Source organism: Pinus tabuliformis, chromosome 3_1, assembly GCF_031772625.1.
Source record: "Pinus tabuliformis cultivar Carrire ecotype Pingquan chromosome 3_1, CPIR1, whole genome shotgun sequence".
In the NCBI taxonomy this organism is placed as follows: Eukaryota; Viridiplantae; Streptophyta; class Pinopsida; order Pinales; family Pinaceae; genus Pinus; species Pinus tabuliformis.
The window spans coordinates 684,662,027-684,685,346 of NC_142301.1; the positions used below are offsets into that span (position 1 = coordinate 684,662,027).

General features: G+C 35.3%; 3 pseudogenes; all 3 read left to right on the plus strand.

The window, feature by feature from the left end:
* Positions 1 to 5,272, plus strand: part of LOC149188962 (uncharacterized) — an 83,042-nt pseudogene extending 77,770 nt beyond the window's left edge.
* Positions 5,273 to 5,346: 74 nt separating this feature from the next.
* LOC149188963 (putative LRR receptor-like serine/threonine-protein kinase At4g37250 pseudogene) lies at positions 5,347 to 7,275 on the plus strand (annotated as a pseudogene).
* Positions 7,276 to 8,978: 1,703 nt separating this feature from the next.
* Positions 8,979 to 9,503, plus strand: LOC149188964 (receptor protein kinase-like protein ZAR1; annotated as a pseudogene).
* Positions 9,504 to 23,320: the final 13,817 nt, after the last annotated feature.

Here is a 23,320-nt window from a genome sequence, read left to right on the forward strand (position 1 = left end):
CTCATGAGGATCATTATGAATTTTCGGTCATGCCTTTTGGCCTACCCATGCACCTTCTACATTTCAAGGTTTGATGAATTCCATTTTCAAACCCTTCCTTAGAAAATTTGTGTTAGTATTTTCTGATGATAAACTATTGTAGCAGAAATAATTATTTACAAAATCCCCCAAATGTTTCTTTGGCATACAAGAGGTGGAATTTCTGGGTCATATTTTATCTCATGAAGGTGTTAAGGTAGACCCTAGAAAAATTAAACTCATTAAGGAATGGAAAATCCCCACATCCATAAAGCATCTGCGAGGACTTTTCAGGTTGATAGGGTACTGTCACAACTTTGTTAAGAATTATAATATGATAAAAATAATAATTAAAATTTAGGTTTGGAAATTGAATTATCCACATCATGAATACGTTTTCCTCCCTCATTTTTTTATTTGCATATAAAAATAAAAGTTAATTATATTAAATATTTTATGTTACTTTAAAGCATGTACAACTTTGAACGATATATAATTTGGAAACATAAAACACGGGTTTTACCATTCTCAAACTCCTAAAAGGTCAGTCAAAGACCATTAAATGTGAACACATGGTGAAGTAAAATTTGAAAACTGTCCATACTCAAATATATATGAAAATAAAAATTATATTATATTATATTAAAAAAACCATAAATTTAATAATTATAATTGTTATAGTTAAACAAGTATTTGGGCAGCTCAATTGGTAATCGAAGTAATGTAAAATGTGTGAAAACTAACATATCAATGGTTCAAATCTGATTGTTTGTGACCTTATTTATGAAGAGGATGTTTATGATTAGTAGTTACGTGTCATAGGTTTATGAACAGTAGTTACATGTCAAGCACGCTGTTCAAAGAGTATAATTTTTTCATGACACTTCAATGGGGAAGTATGTGTTATATACCAAGAGATTCGAGATTCAAATACTTAGACTTATTGTTGTCTACAGGGTATACCTCGTAACCTAGAGGTTATAGTGGTACTTGTGTCATGAGAGTATGAAACTTGTATCTTTGCCACCCGAGTAAGAAACGCTCAAGTGACAAAAAAAATAGTATGCTCTAATTGATAGACAAAATAACCTTTTTTCTAAAGTTAATTTTGTAAAAATTCGATAGAGATGCTTAAGAATCGTAAGTCTAAGCTATTTAATTTTCAAAGTTTAAGTGCTCCCCAAATTTTCAAGATGTTGAACTCATTTATGTAATCAAAACACATTTTAAATTAAGAAAATAACATTTTTCTTAAAATTGTATCACCAAATTAATTACAACTAAAAACACCATTTGACTACTTAATACTGCCTTTAAAAAACACACATTTACAAACAAATTTACTTGAAATTTTAAAAGGATTTGATTTTTAATTTTTGTGAGAGCATTGCTGCTAACAAATTTGCTAACAAATTTACCTTGTAGTTTAAAGCCAATACCATTGCGCTAAGTATGTAAATAAAAACTACCTATAACAGTTGAAGCAAAAAGGATATGCAACCTTTGGCACTCCCACCTCCATCTCCAAAAGGAATATGCAACCTTTGGCATTCTCGCTTCCATCTATTGTTTGAAAATAGTGATCCACTTTCATTTTTGCTCAACTACACCCGATACCTGTGGGAAGGAATTATAATATTGATTTCTTTTTGTGGTTTTAGAGTCTGCCTGCTCATCAAGTTCATGGTTTTGTTTTCTACATCCAATTTCCATTAGATCTACAGATATTATGGGCATTTTAGTGATTTAGTGAGATCAAAAGATGATTAATAATCACTTTTTTATGTAGTATTTAACCACTGATATTCACTTTAACTACTAATATTATAGGAATGGTATATAGAAATTCTTAAATATGAATTAGTTTTAAATGCAGCAATCTCTATACCCTATATCATTAGATGTAGCAGTTTTATTTTCATCACTTAATGTCCATTAGATCCACACATATTATGAACATAGCAGTAATTTTGAGAAGACTGAAAAATACCAATACTCAAACCACTAAATAGTATTTAATTACATCTTTTAGTGTTTTCCCCTATGGTGTTGAGGTGAGGAAACATTGTTCACCCAAGCCAATGGTAGGTGTTTATTTTCGTCTTCATTCTTGCAATTATGAATTTCCATGTGGTTGTCTCGCATCACTTTTTATGGTATTTCTATCCATGTTCTTGTTCTCTCACTGGACGGACATGCATTGAGTGCATGTTAGAAGGCTATGCTAACCTCCTCTACTCTCACCAGAAAGATGAACTAAAACTCCATGATGTTCGAACGTTCAAAAGAAGGCGATGTTAAGCAACCTCAACTTCTCTGTTCAATGGTCTCTTCATATTATTTTCCTTTTGCTACTAGCAAGCTCTGTTGGACTAAGCTAAGGTCAGACTTGGCACTACGTTTCTATGTAATAGCTTGTTTTACCTCCATTGTGAAATGTGTTTCAGTTGTACTCCCGCATGGCATGAAAAAAGGTAAACAATTGTTCCCTACTGTTTAGTTTTGATAAGGGATTTTTTATTAGGTTTCCTTAATGCATTTTTTGGTACCATAGACAGAAAAATTATTTCTTTTGTCTTAATCCTTTTTGGTTATGAATTATCTACACGTTTTGCAGGTCTTTAAAATTGGTGTGGTAGACTTCCAATTTTTGTCTTGTGAAGGTGGCTAAGGTGGCTATTTCCTTTCCACTTAGGCTATATCCTTTCCCTTGATACTTGACAAGGTGGTTCATTCTTCGTGGGTAGATAAACATAGAATGTTGTGTTCGAATTGTGGCTTTGACCATCCTCTTTTCTAGATTAAACTTTGCAGTGGATACACAATCTCCTTTCCTGGCAGTAAGACTAGTTACAATCTGTTTAAGAAATTCGTTACCATCAAGGTTTTTAACATGAGGGTTTTTAGATTTATTACACCTTTTTACCCCCTACCCATAATTCTTTTTATGTGCCTTTAGTGGTAAGGTTTTTCGACTTCCTTCAAGTTTGGTTGTTGTGACTTTTACCCATGCCATCATTTTTTGTTTTTCCACTTTGATTTTTTCGTATTTAATGGGCTTTTACACCCCACTTATTTACTGGAGGGGTTTTCCCTCTATCTATTATTTCTACAGGGGTTCATAATTTTTTTTGGGGGTTTTACCTTTATATGACTAGCTTGAGATCCATCTTAGTGGCTTTTTCTCTTCTCAGGTAAGATTCTTTCCCCTTTTGGTTATAGTTTTAGTTGCTGGGTTTACTGGTCTTACCTAACCAAGTTCTTTATGTTTTCAAAAAATTTTCATCTCCTTCGGTTCTTGTAGTTATAATACTAATTATAACCCTTTTCTCCCTAGGTTTGTGAGCCACAAAGCTGTTTTTGGGTAGAATTTTTAAATTATATTCTTTGATTCCATTTCAGGGTTTTCTTGTAAAATTTAGTTAAAACCCTATAGCTAAGGACCCATGTGTCTTGTTATTTTAGGTTAATTCATTGGCACTCTTGTATTGGACTTAATGTATGTAAACGTACGTCACATGTACATAAATGACTAGGAAACTCTTTGTTACACAATATTTTGTCACGCCTCCTGCACATCCCTGTGACATACCCTGAAGTGCCTGAAACATGATCATTATATAGTATACTCATCCATGTATACAATTCAGATCCCTCCTTTAACTTTTCTTGGAAAATATCTATATCTTTCCTTGAAGAAATAGTTCTTAAAACCCTAAAATGAGGGTCATCTCCCTTACGAAGCTCAAAACCGTGATGGTCACCTATTGCACCTTGTTAACGGAGTGATGGAATCACTCTATTCCATTTGATTCCCACGATGGTCTCAAATAGGAAATCCTCCCAAAGAGGATGAGAAACTTTGTGATCTATAAGCTTCTAGAGTGGCGAGTTGGAGGTGGTTTCGCATAGATGAGGTCGAACCCTCTTAATTTGACCTCTTGGTCTCATCCCTATTAGCCACCTCCTTGAGATGTGGGCCTAATCCTATCTTTGGAGGAGTCCTAACTCCCTCTCCGAACCATCAAATTCCTCCTCTCCCATTCCCAAATGATTGGTCTATGTCCATTTTCACCCCTATGCTAAGCTTCTGCTTAGAGGCTATTCATTAAACTTGGAGGAGTGTTTGGAGAGTTTCTTGGCTTGGACTTGGATTACCACTCAAGGAGATCCTTTCAACATCAAGGATATGGTTGTAATCTTCCCTTTATTCTTTAAATAATATACAACGGTTCGTTCATATTCCCAAAATATATATGCTCATGTATGTATTAGCTTGGCATTCCTTGATCAACTAAGTATGTTATTGTTGGATTTGCTATTGGTTTTTCCATGCTTTGTTGTCTCTTGACCACTTGTGCAAGTACCCAAGTGTCGAGAGAAGCAAGAACAAGTTCGTGACACAAGTGGTTTGAGGCTCTCAACAAAGTAAATCGTAATAGCATCAGAACGAGGTAGGTTATCTCTCTCATTCTACTTTTCAATTATAATCTAGGAAGATGTCTAGTTGATTGTCACTTCAGTTGCTAGACCCACTCATTGGGCTAGAGGGAGCATGTTTTTCTATAGAGAGGATTAACCTTGTCAACACTCCTCATCTTCTCTCTTTCAATCAAGTTTCACCATAATAGAAATGGTGACTGCATTAAGACCATATTTATTGTTCTTTCTACCACTGTGTTTGGTCATAATATTCGACCTCGTGTATTTTAACAATTTTTATTCTAAGTTTTTATTTTTTTTCCACTTCATTCTGCATTCAATACGTTCACCACCTCAACATATTTAGCAATGAGATCAATGGAGTTATTCCCTATGAGCTCTTCCAAGAAAAACACATGAAAAATATTGGTTGGCCAACAATTCAATATCTAGGACCTTGCCTCTGGGCATAGAGTAGCTTAAAGCTTTACAGTACCTTGACCTTTCAGTAAATTCCCTCACAAGAATTATCCCAAAAAACATCGCAACATTGATAGAACTAAGAGATGTCATTTCAAAAAATAACTGTTTTTCAAGACCTATTCTGAAAGGATTTAGATCACATGTAAAAGATCTTGAACTGTTTCATTTCTCTTCAAATCTACTTAATGAATCTATCCCTATTGATCTTAGAAACTTATCAAATATTTTTTGTTCTCTTAACTTGTCTAGAAACAAAATTTCTTGTACGATGCCTATAACTTTTGGGAATCTTCCTATGAATGAAAGTATAGAACTTTATAACAATAATCTAACTAGACCCATTCCATAATTTGGATCTCTTTCGCATCAGGAAAATGATGCTTTTGTTGTGCAATTTTTATGTACCATTATTAGGGAAAGATAAGAAAGAATGAGTCACAGGATGGCCCCAATTCTAGGAATACTCAGTTTGACTACAATGGAGATTGTTCTTCAACTTTGGGTAGGGTTGGGTGGCTCTACCTTAAAAAAGTTGATGAGAGCTAAGATGGAAGTGTATCGGGAAATGGAGATCAAAAATAAACTTTTCTGACATTAAATGGAGATCTTGACTTGGAATTAGATAAGATACTTATAGCCTCCCCATATATTTTGGGTGCTAGTGGTTATATTATATTATATAAGGTAGTTCTAGAAGATGGGCTAGCTTTTGTAGTAAGGTGACTTAGTAATGGTGGTTTGTAAAGGTACAAGGATTTTGAAGCAGAAGCTAAACCAATCGATAAATTTAAACATCCCAACATTGTTCACCTCGAATATTTCTATTGGGGTATAGATGAAAACATGTTGGTTTATGACTAACTTCCAAATGGAAGCTTGGAAAATTCATATTATGGTGGGTTCTCCTGTACTCTTTTTTTTGTTTTGTGTAAGTCTGCAGGAGATATTCAATTCATTTTTGCAATGGGATTTTTTGACAAATATAGTCTTTCATTTTCCTACACATTATTAGTTCTTTATGGATTCCACTCTCGTCCCCTCTTCCCCTGTTTAGCCACTACTGGTAACTATAAAATATTCAATGATATTTGATCTCAAGACCAGGCTCCTTTTGACATTTGCACGAAAGAATGTTCCAATCAAGCTAACGCTTGGAACTATCTCTGCAAGTTTGTTGTTGACTAAACTTGGTGGCATTTGATTATTATTCCAAATAGGTTGTAGGCTTATACACAAAGTATCCCATGGTATATGTACAAGTCCCTGAAATTGAAGCCATCACCAGTGATGTTGATTTCTCCTTGCCTATTACAATGACCCATTATGAAACTATCTACTTTGAATAGTCTTTTCCATTTTTTTTTTAAGGATACAAACACGAGGAATGAGAAAATGAAGGAAAGTGAAAGTTGCAGGTTTTTTATGGAATAAGAATCATAGATGTGAATGAATATTGTTACATCAAGGAACTAACTAAAAATTATACAAGGTCCCCATCTCTACATAAGTGAGAGCTAGAATATAGATTTTGGTTCCAACTTCAAGAAACATATCTTTCAAAGAGAAAATAAGAAGTTTAGAAATATGAATCAACTTTCTATGATCTGCCAAATTATTGGGGATTCTTCATATTTTCTTCTCCATATAAGAATTTATTAATAAAAACAACATCAATGATTCTTTTTTAGATTCTGGATTCTGGAGAGTTGATCTTGGTTTTCTCTTCTTTAGAATATATACCAACTCTTTTTTTTTCCAAGTTATGTGTAGTTTATTTCATTTCTCCTTCATCTTTAAGATGGATATTTATCTTTTCGTTCACGAGGTTCTTTTTGATTCATTTAAACCAGATATTTATCATTTTTTTCACTAAGTTCTCTATATTTTGTTATAAATTGCTATTAATAATTTTTTGCATTGAGTTCCCTGAGGTTGAGTATAATTATTTCCTTTCTTATCAAAGGGTGTTGATTCCTTTTCAATTTCAACATTATGGATAACCAAATCCTATTCTCTGAAATCATTGCAAAAAGGAGCCCATTATCATGTAGGGTTTGAATTTTTATTTTCCTCATGTTGCATGCTTACCTTGATCATCTTGTTCAACTTCTAAAGTTTTTAGTGGCCTATCATTTTTAGATCCTTTCACATGGACATTGACTAACATTATATCACTCCAATATTTTAGGAAGGTCATCAAGCTATACCTTTTATCTGCCATTGTTGGCTAGAATTAAAATTTCAAAGGGAGTAGCCAAAGGCCTAGCTTATTTGGTTGATTTACATGAAAGAAAGTATGTTCATGGAAATATTAAGCCAAACAACATACTTCTGGGGTTTGACATGGAATAAAAATGACATATTTTAGACTAGAAAAACCACTCACAAATTCGATGTCAAGGGGTTTCTAACTTCTTGTATCACCCATGAAGCATCAGGTCCACGTTTATATTGTTCCATTAGTCATCCCTTCATTTTACGCGTGTGATATTCAATGCTAAAAACTCAATGGTCATGACTCGCCAATTTTGTTGTGAAATCAAATGATGTTTCTCTCTCCTCTTAAATAAAAGGAATCTGCTAGTAGCTTGCAACAATGAGACAAAGTCCTCACCAACTTGGATATTTTTGGTTGCATGGGATTTTAATGTGAACACATTATTTCCATTAATTCAAACCAAAACATCTCGCTTTTACTCTCTTGGTAAAATTAACTTTCATCCATTGTGGCTCACTACCATTGGAAATAGTCGGTCTATACTCAATATCAGGAAAAAACTGTCAAATTTAACATGAATTTTGCCTTGAAATGTCAATGTATTTGTTGTCCAAAATCTCCATCTATGACAGTGTTAAAGAGTGGGAAAATTGGACCTATAACCACATAAGGAAGGATAGTACAAAAGAGAGAATAAATAATGCATTGTTGATCTGTCACTCAACATAAGTACATATGTATAGATGAAGAATCACTGAAATAAATTCGTTCTCGGGCATAAAAGGGCAACCATAAAAGAATATATACATACATACATATATGTATATATATATATATATATATATACATATATGTATGTATGTATATATTCTTTGATGGTTGCCCTTTTATGCCCGAGAACGAATTTATTTCAGTGATTCTTCATCTATACATATGTACTTATGTTGAGTGACAGATCAACAATGCATTATTTATTCTCTCTTTTGTACTATCCTTCCTTATGTGGTTATAGGTCCAATTTTCCCACTCTTTAACACGGTCATAGATGGAGATTTTGGACAACAAATACATTGACATTTCAAGAAAAAATTCATGTTAAATTTGATAGTTTTTTCGTGATACTGAGTATAGATGGGCTATTTTCAATCGTAGTGAGCCACAATGGATGAAATTTAGTGTTACCAAGAGAGTAAAAGCGAGATGTTTGAGTTTGAATTAATGGAAACAATGTGTTCACATTAAAATCCCATGCAACCAAAAATATCGAGGTTGGTGAAGACTTTGTCCCACTATTGCAAGCTACTAGCAGATTCATTTTATTTAAGAGGAGAGAGGAACATCATTTGATTTCACAATAAAATTAGCAAGTCATGTCCATTGAGTTTTGAACATTGAATATCACATGAGTAAAATGAAGGGATGACTGACAGAACAATATAAACGTGGTTCTGATGCTTCATGGGTGATACAAGAAGTTAGAAACCCCTTGACATCGACATTTGTGAGTGGTTTTTCTAGTCTAAATTATGTTATTTTTATTCCATGTCAAACCTGAGAAGTATGTCGCTTGGCTTAATATTTCCATGGACATACTTTCTTTCGTGTATATATATATGTGTGTGTGTGTGTGTGTGTGTGTGTGTGTGTATATGTGTGTGTGTGTGTGTGTGTGTGTGTGTGTGTGTGTGTGTGTGTGTATGTGTGTGTGTGTGTGTGTGTGTGTGTGTGTGTGTGTGTGTGTGTGTGTTTTCTAATTTTCAACACATATTCCAGATAACGTAAAAAATTCCTTCTGTCACATCTAAGTATTAAATTATCAATTCATTTAATTATTTATATGATAGAAAGGAAAAGTATAACATATAATATTTTACTGGACACTAGCAATGTCAAATTATAGTAGCTCTACCATCCACCTAAGGAACCACGGAGGTATATTTTCAAGGAGTAAGCATTCCAATGGCTACCATGACAGCCTATAGGCAATAGATGCATTTTTGGTAATCCAGGCACATTAAAGAACTTTGTATCTCCTTACCAAGCCCCAGAGGCATTGAAAACTCTCAAAGCCAAATAAAAGTGGGATACTTATTCCTTTGGGGTTATTTTTCTAGAGATTCTTACTTGGAAGTCACCCTCAAATAAAGATTTTGCAACATAGGTAAAAACTTGATTGATGACAAGCATCGCCTTTTTCACATAATATATCCTACCCTTGGACCAGAGGTTGAAGGAAAAGGAAGAAATATAAAAGTCTATGGGGATTGCATTGAATTGTGCTTATGCTTCCCCTCAAAAGAGACCATCAATGAAGGGGGTATTTTATTTTCTAGAAAAAATCCCATCATCCAAAATACAGTAACCAATTATTTCTACCTATGTACCATCCTTACTTTGAAACAAGTTTTACAAAGATGAGGACTTACACCCACGTTGCATATTCAACAAATCTACTTAGACATTTAAACGTAGACATCTCTATGATTGGCACTCAACAATAGACAAATTCTGCAGGAAACTGAGTTTGTTATGAAATGAGCAAAAACTCCTTAAATATTTCAATATTTTTACAATTGAGTTTTGTAGCAAATCTTAAGGACCAAACTTAACTAGATGCTTTTGAGGCATCCACATTCTCACAGTTTACTTGTAACTCATTCTTAGATTTGATAAGAAGGTGATAGAAGATGTATTAATGCCACATTGATAGGGGGTGGATTTTAATTGCAAGTTGAACCGTATCAAATTAATGAAAATCCTTATTGAAAATTGAATTTGTTGGTTCATATATAGTTATAGTTTGCATATACACAAAAGAAACCTCTCTTTTTTCAAGTTAGAATATATATATATGTGTGTGTGTGTGTGTGTGTGTGTGTGTGCTTCTCAGTAGCAAGCGATAACTTAGCAAAGCCATTAAATTGCTACATATATGTCTTCTTATGATGACCATGAAATGTGATAAGTGATCTTGTGCTTGTATTTCTATTTTGTTCTAGATAACATATTCTTAGCTGAAGAACAATTGGTTTTAATATGTACATGAGTTTCTATGAAATGCTTCTATTGTTATAAATTGAATAGGTCCATCATACTGTATTCTTGGTAACTTATATTTTATTGATGACTGCATCGATTACTTTATAGAGTTTGGAGACTGAACAAATCATAATGACTCCATTAATTACATTACACTATTTGAATTATTTTACATCATAATAGAATGGATTGGATTGATGGACAAATTTATATTGTAATGTTATGTGATATCACTAATTTAAATCATGCTAAAATTATGGAACCATTATACATTATTTTATATTCATAATGTTATTTTTATTGTAAACTAGTTAATCATAAACTAATTCACTCCATTCCACATGAATTTAAATGCAAATTGCAATGATGAGAAAAAAACTAATTTGTTAAAAATAATTGTGAGAGAAATATAAGTGTTTGATATTATTTGTAATTGCGTTACAAATTTAGTTTGCATGATATAATTAACATAATTATAACCTATAAATAGATATTCATATGGGAGAACATGGTGGTGGAAGTGATTAGTGCAATATTTGTGTAATATATATCATTTCTTTAATAATTGGGTTGGGATTGATGTCAAAGGTGCACCCAAAAAAATAAAATATACATAGAAGTTATCTCTTTTCAGAAATTATTTCACTTTGAAAACTGTATAAAAGGTTGATATAATTATTTCATTAACTATAATTGGTTTTAACATTTAATTATTTACAAGTTTGTATAATAGTGAATGTTAGAAACAAATGTTAATACTTGGGGGGAGTGAACCTGTATTAAGGTGAATTTTAATTTTTTCTGCAAATTTAATTTTCTGATTCAAACTTGGAAACCATTCATGTAATGAGCAACAATATGAAATCAAAAATCAAGAACACACCATGAGAATCATACACATGAGACACAAGGTTTTACTTGGAAACCCTTTTGGGAAAAAAAAGCAAAGCTTGTTGTTCTTATTGATTTAAATAAGAGCACCTACTCTATTACATATATCTATTTTGTGTGCACCCACTCACAGGAAGCACTAACTCCCTTTGATTATTTGCTAGCACCAATTAGTAGGAAACACCAACTCCCTCTTTTTATAGAAACCTGTCCAACTTACCAAAAGCACCATGTGAGGCACCAATCTCAAGATTTTTTGTAAAAACCAACTTGTAAAGCCTTGGATTTTTGCAAGCCAACTTGCAAGAGGCACCAACCCCCAAGGTTTATCATGTACCCACTAGAGATGGAAGAACCAACCCACACTCAAATAGGAACTATATGTTCTCTATAATTGGCAGCCACTCTTTTTGGTCTCAACTTTGTTTTCTTCTCGCTCCGCTCACTCTTCAACATCCCATTGATCTGCTTCAACAACAATTACTCATCACAGTCCATGCATCTCTGTTTGTTGATCTTCATCAACAAACACTCAAATCTCGGCCTTTTTCTCTCCATAGTGCACACACAACTCTCGTCCTTCTTTTTTTGCACAACCACCTTCATCCTTTCTCATACAGCACAAACAACTATGAACTTGCTCACACAAAAAAGGTGACTTTGTCCTTTCTCATGCAACACATACAACTTTGGGCTTCCTCATAGTATCACACAGGAAACTTCCTCCTTACCCACAGAGCGCACAGGAAACTTCCACCTTTACTCACGACAGTGAAAATCTCGAGTTCTCTTACCTCTGCATAGGAATTCTGGGCCTTTCACCACAAAACTATCTCCCTCTCACCCTTACACAACAATGCACTTTCTCAGAGATTTTCCACTTAGCTCACTTGAAGCTATGATGCTTCCTCCACTTTTTCTCATCTGAGCTCTTGGATTTTGTTCCTTTGGTGCTCCCTTGATCGAAGTTTCCACTTTGTGCTACATTCACACCACACGAGTGTACCTAAGCATGTCTCTACCTTTTTCCTACCACATCTGACTTGAGTAGGCACTTGACAGTTTCTCCATAATGAGAATGAATTCTCAGTCCACCTACGCACTCAACCAGGCAGAGTCCCATCTGTGAATAAATCTCCTATCATTGAGGATATCCATGCTTATTCATGGTTTCACATGGCTTGGATGACCTTCGGCATGGATTCTCAACTATACTCAAGCATGGCCTTCCTTTCTATTATTATGTCTCCTGTCTATTTCTTTTCACAGTGCAGAAACAATAATCGACCTTATAGTCCTTCATCTCCTGACTACATGGAACTCCGTGCTAAGAAATCAACTCCCAGATGACCTCAAGGAAGATCCAACACTCCTTCCCGAAGATCGTGGTCCTTGTTTCCTTGACCCAATGATATATGACAGTCACCATTACTCTTGAGACCAACACCTTTGTTCCTGCATTCAACTTTGCAGATGTTTACCCATACGCTCTTTAAAGACATTTACTTCCTTATCAGAGTGATTCCATGTCGCAATCTTCACGGTGGTGTAGTATTATAATCTTTCGATTACTGATGTTCGATATGATGAGCTCCTTCTACTTCACCCCTCCCTCATTTCTCACAATAGGACTGAGGGTCGTGACCTGCTGCTTAGCCTTGAGGTGCTACAACATTTTTGATCCTGCAAGGGGCTATTTTTCCTTTGTTAAGTGCTTAACGCCCTTGGTTCTTTAAGTTATTCTTGACCATCTGCTAGCCAAATATCAAAGCCCCTCTCATGAGAAGTTTCAAATTGGGGATTTCACTTTAGAGTTTTGATATTACCACTTCCAATATAGCCCATATCTCTCAGTGCTCGGCCCCAACTCTGTACATTTGGTTCTTTAAGTCTTTGTGACCATGGTGCCAGCTCAATATCAGAGCCCTCTTATCAAAACTTTTCAACACTTGATCTATTATAGAGTTCTGACATCTTCAATCCTTCAATCGCTGACTTCTAATATGATGTCACCACTGGCACGTGATGACTCCTTAGAGGTGACACATGTCACCCGATTATGGACCATTAGACCACTCGATATGGCTGAATATTTTGCGATGTGCCCTGTCGTATTGCCGCATCATGTTGACATCAACTACCACTATACCATATTAGAGTCAATGATATCCTGCCATGTGTCCTTATCGGAGCCAACTAGATGTTGCCATGTGTCCTTATCGAAGCTAATCACATGTGACCATATGTCCTACTAGAGGAGAGTGAAAAGAGTTTGCCCACGTTTGACTTTGCAATGAAATCATTTTTTAATCCTTTATCAACGTTCCCAATGGTTTTAACACTATCAGCACTTTATCCATTCCAAAATTTTTAAAAGGGTCTCACGTTCAGAAGTTTTGATTCTCCGATCACCGATATGCCTAATGCTCGAATGTGTTGATCTCTTCAAAGCTCTAATGTTGTGACCGTTGATCTCCAATGTCTCTAGAACTCTGATATGCGATCATCGTTGTGCCATATGCTGATGTGCAGATCTCTGGTATCCTATACCTCTAATTCCTATAGTTAGGCAATGCTCCTAAAAACAATTAGGCAATGCCAGCTGCCCCACATATCTCCCCATCATGACTATTGACATCAATGCCAACACACTTGTAGATTCCTTCACCAGGCCACTAGCCATCTAGACAATACCAACTGTCCAACAATATCCCCCTTTGGCATTAATGACAAAATTGCATCCTTCTCTTCATGTGATGGCCAAACCTCATTTTTCTTCCACACATCTCATTGCATGAGACACAAATGGCCTTCTTTCTTCTGCACAGGACATCACAACTTCTCCCCCCCTTTGACATCAATGTAAAGGGGATACAAGATTCCTTTTTCTCTGCTTGCAATTTCTTGGTTATTAAGACCACACTCTAGCTGTTGAGATGTGCATTCTTCCTCGTAGACATCTCTTCCGGGTTTGTCACTTTTGTTGCTCCAAAAATTGGGCATATTTGATATGATCCCCCTGAACATATACTGCCTCTTCTTTGTCCTTCCAGTTTTTGACACCTTATGGCTTCTTGTTGAGCACTCTCTCGACTAATGCATCTTTTGTATCAAAAATATTGATACCCATTAAATTTACCATGGTATTGTTGTTGTTGCAAATACCAATTTATGATGATGCATTTCAGCTCGCACTTCTTTGTTGTTGATGATGCTTCCAAGACTGTGCTCACATTTTTTAGCATCTCCACTTCTCCCCTTGAGATCATTCTCATACAATAGGGATTGCTTCTTGTACCAATTGCACCAAAGGAAATGATACAAATGGAGCATTCTACCACGCAAACTCTAATATTTCTTTTGTTAAAAGGAAATGTCCATTTACACACAAAGTCACTCATCATGAGACCAACACAACCAATTGACATAGCGATACCAATATAGGGTTAACGGACATGAAAAGCTTGTACCAATTTTGTTTCATGAATAGAGGATACAATGCATATTCCAACTCACAACTATGAAATAAGGGTATTTCACTGAAGATGAAAACGTTTCATTTTCTCAACAATATTCCATCTTGAGGCTGCCAATGGTTCTAAGCTACTCCTTATCAAAGTAACTCCCCTTGAGCCAATTCTCTTTGATCTCCTGCAACAACATTCTTTCATCTTCGTGGGGACTGATCCTATGGACCTAACTTGACTGTGAGCTTATTTTCATTCCACTACACCCCATCTTCTTCCCACAACATAAGAGATTTTTTTGCACTCTTCATGATGGTTGCACTCCTCCTTTTCAATGTTGATACATTCAAAATAAACCAATTCATTATTGTAATCAACAATAAAACATATCCATCCCTTCATTAATCAGATGCACGCTTTTTTTCATTCTTCTCGGCTTTCTGCATATGACTAATTTGGCCTCTCTTGAGGACCTTCTCTTCCTTCATTGAAGAGAAACAAAAGATCTAATACCCCTAAGCAGGTCATCCTCCTTCTTCTTCCAGAACTTCAATGTTCAAGTCCTAAAAGAATCATTACTCTCCAGCTTCTTCTTTGCCCATATTTAGGCTTCTTCTCGGCTGAAAATGGAAACTTTTCATTCAACTCCGCTTCCTTCACCCAAATCCTCTTGATTCCCTTTCGCCTTAAAGTTGAGTCTGCTACAAGAGTAGGAGGATCGTTCTTCTGTATTTTTCAACTCCATTCTTTCTCTTTGTCTTGAAATCCCAAGCTATTGCATTGTCATGCATACGTTCAGAAGCATTTCAATTCTTCTCATTTCTGCAGCCAACTCCCTTGTGCCTAAGATTGCCACACTTGTAGCATTCAACATGGCTTAAGAATGGGGTAGAGGAGTTACTGCTTTTGACAACATTTTTTTGAAAACTCATATCATGGCCAGCATGACTTCTCCTAGCCTTTTTTGGCATTCTTGGGTCTCTTCTACCTAACACATCTTGTTTTCTTCCATGCCATCTATAGTCTATGGATTTATGTCAAAAATTATTGCAAGAAAAACAATTCCCATAAAAGGCTTCTATTGACAGATGTTACCTTTTCTCTGAAGGTTCTGTCGTTGAGAAGGAGGGGTCCTTTGTTGGCACTTCATGTGCCTCCTATGAAAACTTGCATTTTTGTCATGCACTATTCCTTATAGCTTCCTCGACAGCTTCTACTACACTACCGACTTCTGCTTCTTAGCCTTCTGTTGCACTACCAAATGTTGCTTCTTAGCCTTTTGCAACTACCTTTTATTCTCTCGTTGTTGTTGTTTTCCATGTTGCTGCAGCTATCCACTAACCTTTCTTTCTTTATCATTTTTGGAATCTTGAACCCCCTTTACATCGGAAGTTGGCCCTTCAACTTTCATAATCTTCGAGCTTGGGTTTTCCTTGAAACTCACACTAGTCTTGATGAGAGGGGATATTTTCTTGCCAAGCATCTCATCCAATACCTTTGTGCTCCCATCAAGCTTCTGATTTTGAGACAACTCTATATTTTACTTTTCTAAGTCATGTCTCAATGAGACTACCTCATTTTGTAGTCTCCCACAACAAGCTTCCTTTTCACTCTGCTATTTGGTAACATCCCATTCACTCTGCTAGCCTATTCTTGCTAAGCATTTAGTTCAACTATTGATTTTCTCAACTTCTCATTCTCAAGCTCATATATTTTCAGTTACTCCTCTTACTTGAGATTTTCCTATAATATTTCCTTGATATCCTTTAGAGTAGAGATCAACTTCTTTCTAAAAAATATCCTTTCATTTACATCATTTTCTTCACTATCAAAGGTGATAGTTGATTTACCTCAGAGATCTAATCCCACCTTTGTGTAGCATGGAGTCTTCCACAGGTCTAAGGGTTGTCCATTCTTCATCACTTTTAGTGATACCCCTAATATCTCCATGGGGTGCACTCTCCTCTCCTTCAGAGGATCCCTTATTTTCCATTGCTACTAAAATGGGTCTATCTTCATTAAAACTACTAGATGCATGGATCTCTCTATCTTCAAGTGATTCACATGAACATATATATAATGAATGACCTATTTATTTATATTTATCACAAATAAATAACATACCTTATGAGTAACATGGTCTCTCCTCTGAGATATCTTCATCATCCAAATGAGTGTGATGAACAACAACTTCTCCATGTTCTACTTCATTGCTAGAGCAGTCAGGCTCCTCAACCTTTTATTGAGCCACATGGTTTTCTCCACCACACAAACATTGCAACCTGTCTAGTACTTCCTTTGCTGACTCACAATGCCTCACTTTACAAATGCCTGACTTAAATAGCCCCTTCATGTTAATCTTCTCAGATTCTTCATTCTTCTCACTCTTTTCTCCATTCAATATAGAGAGCCACATATCAACATCCAAGGCCATTAAGTAGGTTGCCATTCTAACATTCCAGAGGTCATAGTCTGATCCATTTTAAAATGAAACTCCTTCTGTTGTTATCAAAAATCGATTATCCATTGTTTTCCTTTGATCTACCTTCTAGCAATTAATCTATTCCTTAAGGAATTTGGCTCTTATACCAATTGTTGGAAACAATGATCATACTGAGAGGGGGGGTGAATGAGTATTGAGGCTAATTTTAATTTTTTTTTTCCAATTTACTTTTTTGATTCAAACTTAGAAACCATTCGTATAATGAGAAACAATATGAAGTCAACAATCTAGCACACACCATGAGCATCATACACATGAGACACAAGGTTTTACGTAGAAACTCTTTCGAGAAAAAATAACCAAAGATTGTTGTTTTTATTAAGAACCCACTCACAGGAAGCACCAGCTCCCTTTGATTGTTTTCTAGCACCGACTAGAAGGAAGCACCAACTCCCTTTGATTGTTTGCTAGCACCGACTAGAAGGAAGCACCAACTCCCTCTTTTTGTAGACACATGTCCAGCATACTAGAAGCAAAATTTCAAGTACCGACCTCACGGATTTTTTGCAAGCACCAAATAGCAGCTCCTTGGATTTTTGCAAGCCAACTTGTGGGGGGCACCAACCCCCAAGCTTTCTCAAGCACCCACTAGAGATGGAAGCACCAACTTCCTGTATGTAGGCACCAAGCCACACTCAAATAGGAACTGTATGTTCTTTGTAATTAGCAGCCACTATCCCTGATATCAAATTTGTTTTCTGTTCACTCTTCTCACTCTGTAGCAGCCCAATGATCTGCTTCAACAATAATTACTCATCACAGTCCATGCATATTTGTTCTCTACTCTTCATCAGCAGACACTCAACACTCATTCTTTTTCTCTCCACAACACACACACAACTCTTGGCCTTCTTTTCATGCACAGGAACCTTCGACCTTTCTCATACAATACATAAAACTACAACCTTGTTGACACAGCACAAATGACTTCAAACTTACTCACACATCATAGACAACTTCACCCTTGCTCACAGCAGCACAAAAGTAACTTCCACCTTACTCAGAGAGCTCGCATGTAACTTCCACTTTTACTCACATCAATGTACCTCTCCGTGTCTCTTACCTCTGCATGGGCATTCTCAACCTTTCTCTCCAAAACTTGCTCCCTCCCAGCCTTACACAACAGTGCACTTAGTTAGATCTTTTCCACTTAGCTCACTTGCAACTATGTTGCTTCCCCCACTTTGCTCATCTGAGTTCTTAGGTTTTGTTCCACTTCTACCTCCTGAACGATGTTGCCACTCTATCCTAAATTCACACTCCACGAGTGTACCTTGACATAACTCTACCATTCTGCTATCGTGTTTTTCTTGGTCCTTGCCACCTCATTAACCATGAGAGTTGCACTTGATAGTTTCTCCATACTGAGAATGAATTCTAAGTCCACTTGCGCACGCCACTAGGCACAGTCCTCTCTGTGAACATATCTCCTACAATTGATGCTCTCCTTGCTCATTCATGGTTTCACATGGCTTGGATGACCTTCAGCATGACTTCTCAATCGTACTCAGGCATTGCCTTCCTTGCCGTTGTTGCATCTCCTGTCTGTTTGTTGTCACAGTGCAGACATAATAATCAACCTTGTAGTCCTTCATCGCCTCACTACATGGAGCTCCATGCTGAGAAATTAACTCTTAGATGACCTCATGGCAGACCCAACACTCCTTCCTCAAGATTGTGGTCCTTAATGCCTTGACCCAATATCTCTCACAGTCGCCATTACTCATGAGACCAACACCTCTATTCCTGCATTCAACTTTGGATATGCCGACCCATATGCTCTTTAAAGACATGTACTTCCTTATCGGAGCGATTCCATGTCGCAATCTTCACAATGGTGTAGTATTCTAATCTTCTAATTTCCGACCTCTGATATGACAAGATCCTTCCAATTAACCCTTCCCACATTTCTCACCACAGGACCGATGGTTGTGACTTTCCGCTTAGCCTTGAGGTGCTATAGCATTTTTAATCGTGTTAGGCACTATTTTTCCTTTGTTAAGTGTTTAATGCCCTTGGTTCTTTACATTTTTGTTGACCATATGCTAGCCAAATATCGGAACCCCTCTCATTAGAAGTTTCGAATCAGGGATTTAACTTTGGAGTTGTCATATTCCCACTTCCGATATAGCCCATAGCTCTGGGTTCTCGACCCCAACTCCGTGCATTTGGCTCTTTGAGTCTTTGCAACCATGGTGGCAGCCCAATATCAAAGCCCTTTATTCGAACTTTTTAACACTTGATCTGTTATAGAGTTCCTACATCTTCAGTCCTCCGATCACTAACTTCCAATATGACATCATCATTACCACATGGTGACTCCTTATAGGTGACACGTGTCACTCGATTATGGCCGATTATGGCACATTAGACCACCCAATATGATTGAATATGCATGCCACATGTCCTACCGTATTATCAAATCATGCTGATATCAGTTACCATTATACCTTATTGGAGTCAATCATATCCTATCATGTGTCCTTATTGGAGCCAACCAGATGTTGCCATGTGTGATTATCAAAGCAAATCACATACAACCATGTGTCGTACTAGAGGAGAGAGAAAATTGGTCGCCCGCCTTTGGTTTTGTGATGATATCTTTTTTTAATCCTTTATGAGTGTTTCTAACAGTTTTTAACACTATCAACACTTTAAACATGTCCCAAATTTTAAAAAGTTATCACGTTCAAAAGTTATTATTCTCTTATTGCCGATATGCCTGATGCTCAGATGTGCTGATCTCCTCTAAGCTCTGATGTTGTGACTGTCGATCTCTGATGTCTCTAGACCTCCAATATGCAATGTGTCGATATGCTTGATTCTCTGATGTTGAGATCGCTAATATCTCTGGACCTCTGATATGCGATTGTCAATGTGCTAATATGTTGATGTGTCGTTCTCTAGTATCCTGGACCTCTGAAATTCAAACGTTCTTAGGACTTCATGTCCCTGATCATCAACAAGCCATAAATTTTGGTCCAAGAGTCATTTTTGGACTTATGTATATTGTTGGAAAGTTATTCCAGAGAACTTTCTAATTGAGAGGGTCCAATGTAGTCTTTGAGCCAATCTACTACTCCTAAGATGGCTCCAATCTCTCTAAAAATATTCTACTCCTTGAATCTTTGGAAATCCATGGAGCCTCCAGCTACCATGGACTTCCTCCTAGTCCATCACTGTAATCATCAGTTTATGGTGTCTACAATAAGCCTGTTACTGTGATGATTCTCTACATGAAACCTCTAGCTACCATAAGATTCCTCCTAGGCCATCACTGTCAACATCTGCTGCAACAATCATCCAAGCTAGTATGGTTGACATCAATGCCAACACTCGAGCCAACACTTAGACAATGCTCTTGCCAATATTTAGGAAATGCCAACTGTGCAGCGCACCTCCCCAACATGACTGTTGACATCAATGCCAACACACTTGCAGATGCCTTCACTAGGCCACTCGCCATCCACAAAATGCGAAGTGTCCAACAATGAATTCATACAAACATATATTAAATCTTTAAACTATATAGAGATTTTTAATATATAAGAAGTTTTGATTCATTTATTTCATATTAATAAATAAATAAAGAAAAATTTTACACCTAAAAATGTATGTAATAAAAGCTAAACTAGGTGTAATTAATATTTTTAAAGAATTGAAACATTAAATAGATTTATATTTTATTTTTTGATAGAAAAATTTAATGAATTATTTATATTGTTATGTTTAGATAAAGTGAACAAACATTAATATGAAATAAAATAAAATATAAGTTAAAAAATAAAAATAATGAAATATAATTGAAATTAAGGAAACACAACGTTTAATTTTTATTTTTTAGTCTAATAGTAAATATAAACATAAAGATGTAAATTTGAAAATGTTTTTACTTACAAGTATAATTAAGAAAATATGAAATTTATATATATAAGTAATGGTAAAACCCTGTGTTACATATCAAAATTTAATTTTTTTAAACATAAAGATTTCAATTTAAAAATGTTTTAAGTTATAAGTATAATTAAAAAATTATTAAATTTATATACAAAACCCTATACCACATATCAATTTTGGTTTTTTTTGTTTAACTAGAGTATGACTTCATTAGATTAGTGAGAATTTACATAGAGTAAACACATGTAGAGTCTTGGATCGACATGATTGAGTATATTAAAAAAAAAAAACCTATCTAACTTAGAACTAGCACTATGCAAAGCCTATATATCTTCTGTCTGTAACAATTAACATTTTTCTAAGACATTTATGTCACTACAACTTTCTTTTTAAGTTTAACCTCTTGCTACATTCTTTAAAAAATATATAAAAACTCAAATTCAAATTGTTTTTCATTCTCTATAGGTTTCTATTTGATTATTACCTTCCCCACATCCTTACTCTCTTAATTGCTAGTATAATATTGTGGTGAGTGATATACAGATCACTGGATTTGAATTAGTTGTATAATTTGTTCCAAATCCAACGGCCCAGCATCCATGGCAGCGTAATAAGGCTCTACAGAACTGAAATATCTCAATTAGTCATCATTCATTTATAATTTTTGTTGTTTAGTGCACAAATCACTTTGAAAAACTAAATGGCAAGTACGTTTTGGTCATTGACACCAGACCCACCGTAAAGATATTCGCTCTCACGGGCTAGTGGACATCTCGTTATCATTGATGCCCACTTAAAAGAGCAGGCAGAAGATAAGTCAAGAAAGGGAATGATGATGCCCAGAGAAATATAACGATGATTTTATATTAAAAACGAGTCCAGAGAAAAGAAATAATGCCTTCTATGTCCAAATTTAATAAACAAATTTCAGAAAGGGAATGATGATGCCCAGAGAAATAGAATGATGATTTGATATTGAAAACGAGTCGAGAGAAAAGAAATAATGCCTTCTTACGTCCAAATTTAATAAACAAATTTCAGTACGGCCCTGTTACGAGACAAATAATTGCATTGAAAGGGAGGCGGCCTCACAATGAACAAGAAGACAACTCAAGCCAATCGATTGGTGTAAACTCGTTAAAGAGTATACGCAATGAGTTCGATTACAGTCCATAAATGTTGGTCATTGGAATTTGGAACTGTATTTCTCTTAATTCTCATAAACTGCACAGCTACACCTTGGGCTGTCTCCAATCCTTAGCGACATGTTACCTTCCCTCAACGAAACCCATAGATAGCAACTGGATCTCCTAGATGCTATGCTCTCCCAGTATAGGCAACCCCATGGAAGCAAAGCATCTTTCAGTTACTTTATAAAATTCAATGACTATGTGAAGAAATATTTTGCCACCTGTAATCAATCATATTTCAGCTGTGAACCATATGATATTACAAAATATCTATCCAACTAAGTTTACTTAATTAATCCTATTTCAGGTTTATTTTGTCAACCTAGCAGGACACATGAATACATACAGCACGAACCATACTTCCTCACCATATCTGACATGACATTCAACATACTAAACGCTGAGCTGTACACGTCTTTTCAGTCTTCCTTTTTCACAGTCAATGGCAGTGAAACCACAAGAAAACAGCATTTGACAAAACAGTAATAACGGTGCAGTACATTAGTTGTTGATTGTCTGGAAAATAAAATTAGGCACACCCACCAAAATGAAAAAGAGGTTTTCGATGTTTCATAGAAACATAGTGTTGATTACTGGAGGCTCCGTTTTCATTTTGGTTGGTGTGATGTGATATTTTTTATATTTCAGCCAATCACGGTTTATGTATTTTTCCATCCTTTTTCAATTTTTGATAACAAACGCAGAAAAAACAAAAGAAATGAAGATTAAAATATAATGGTTTTTAGGTTTTCATTTTTGTTTATTTATATATTTATTTTATATTGGTTGTAATATTAATTATGTAATTATATTATATAAATTAAATGGTTGGTAAATGTAGATAGGTTTTAATTAATTAATTTAATTAAACGAAAAAATAACATAAATATTTTAAAGATAATTAATTTTTGATACATGGCTATTATTAATAATAATCTAAAATGTTTTATGGAGATTAAATCATTAGCATAAAATAATTGTTGACAATTAAATTCAATTTCTTCAAGCCCTAGTCCAAAATATATATGTCTAACAAAACCAAACTTTGAAAGTATCATTATATATATTTTATAATATCTTTAATTAATATATATATATATATATATATATATATATATATATATATATATAGATATATATATCTTTTTTTTCCAATCATAACCAATATTTAAAAACATTTTTCCCCTTTATT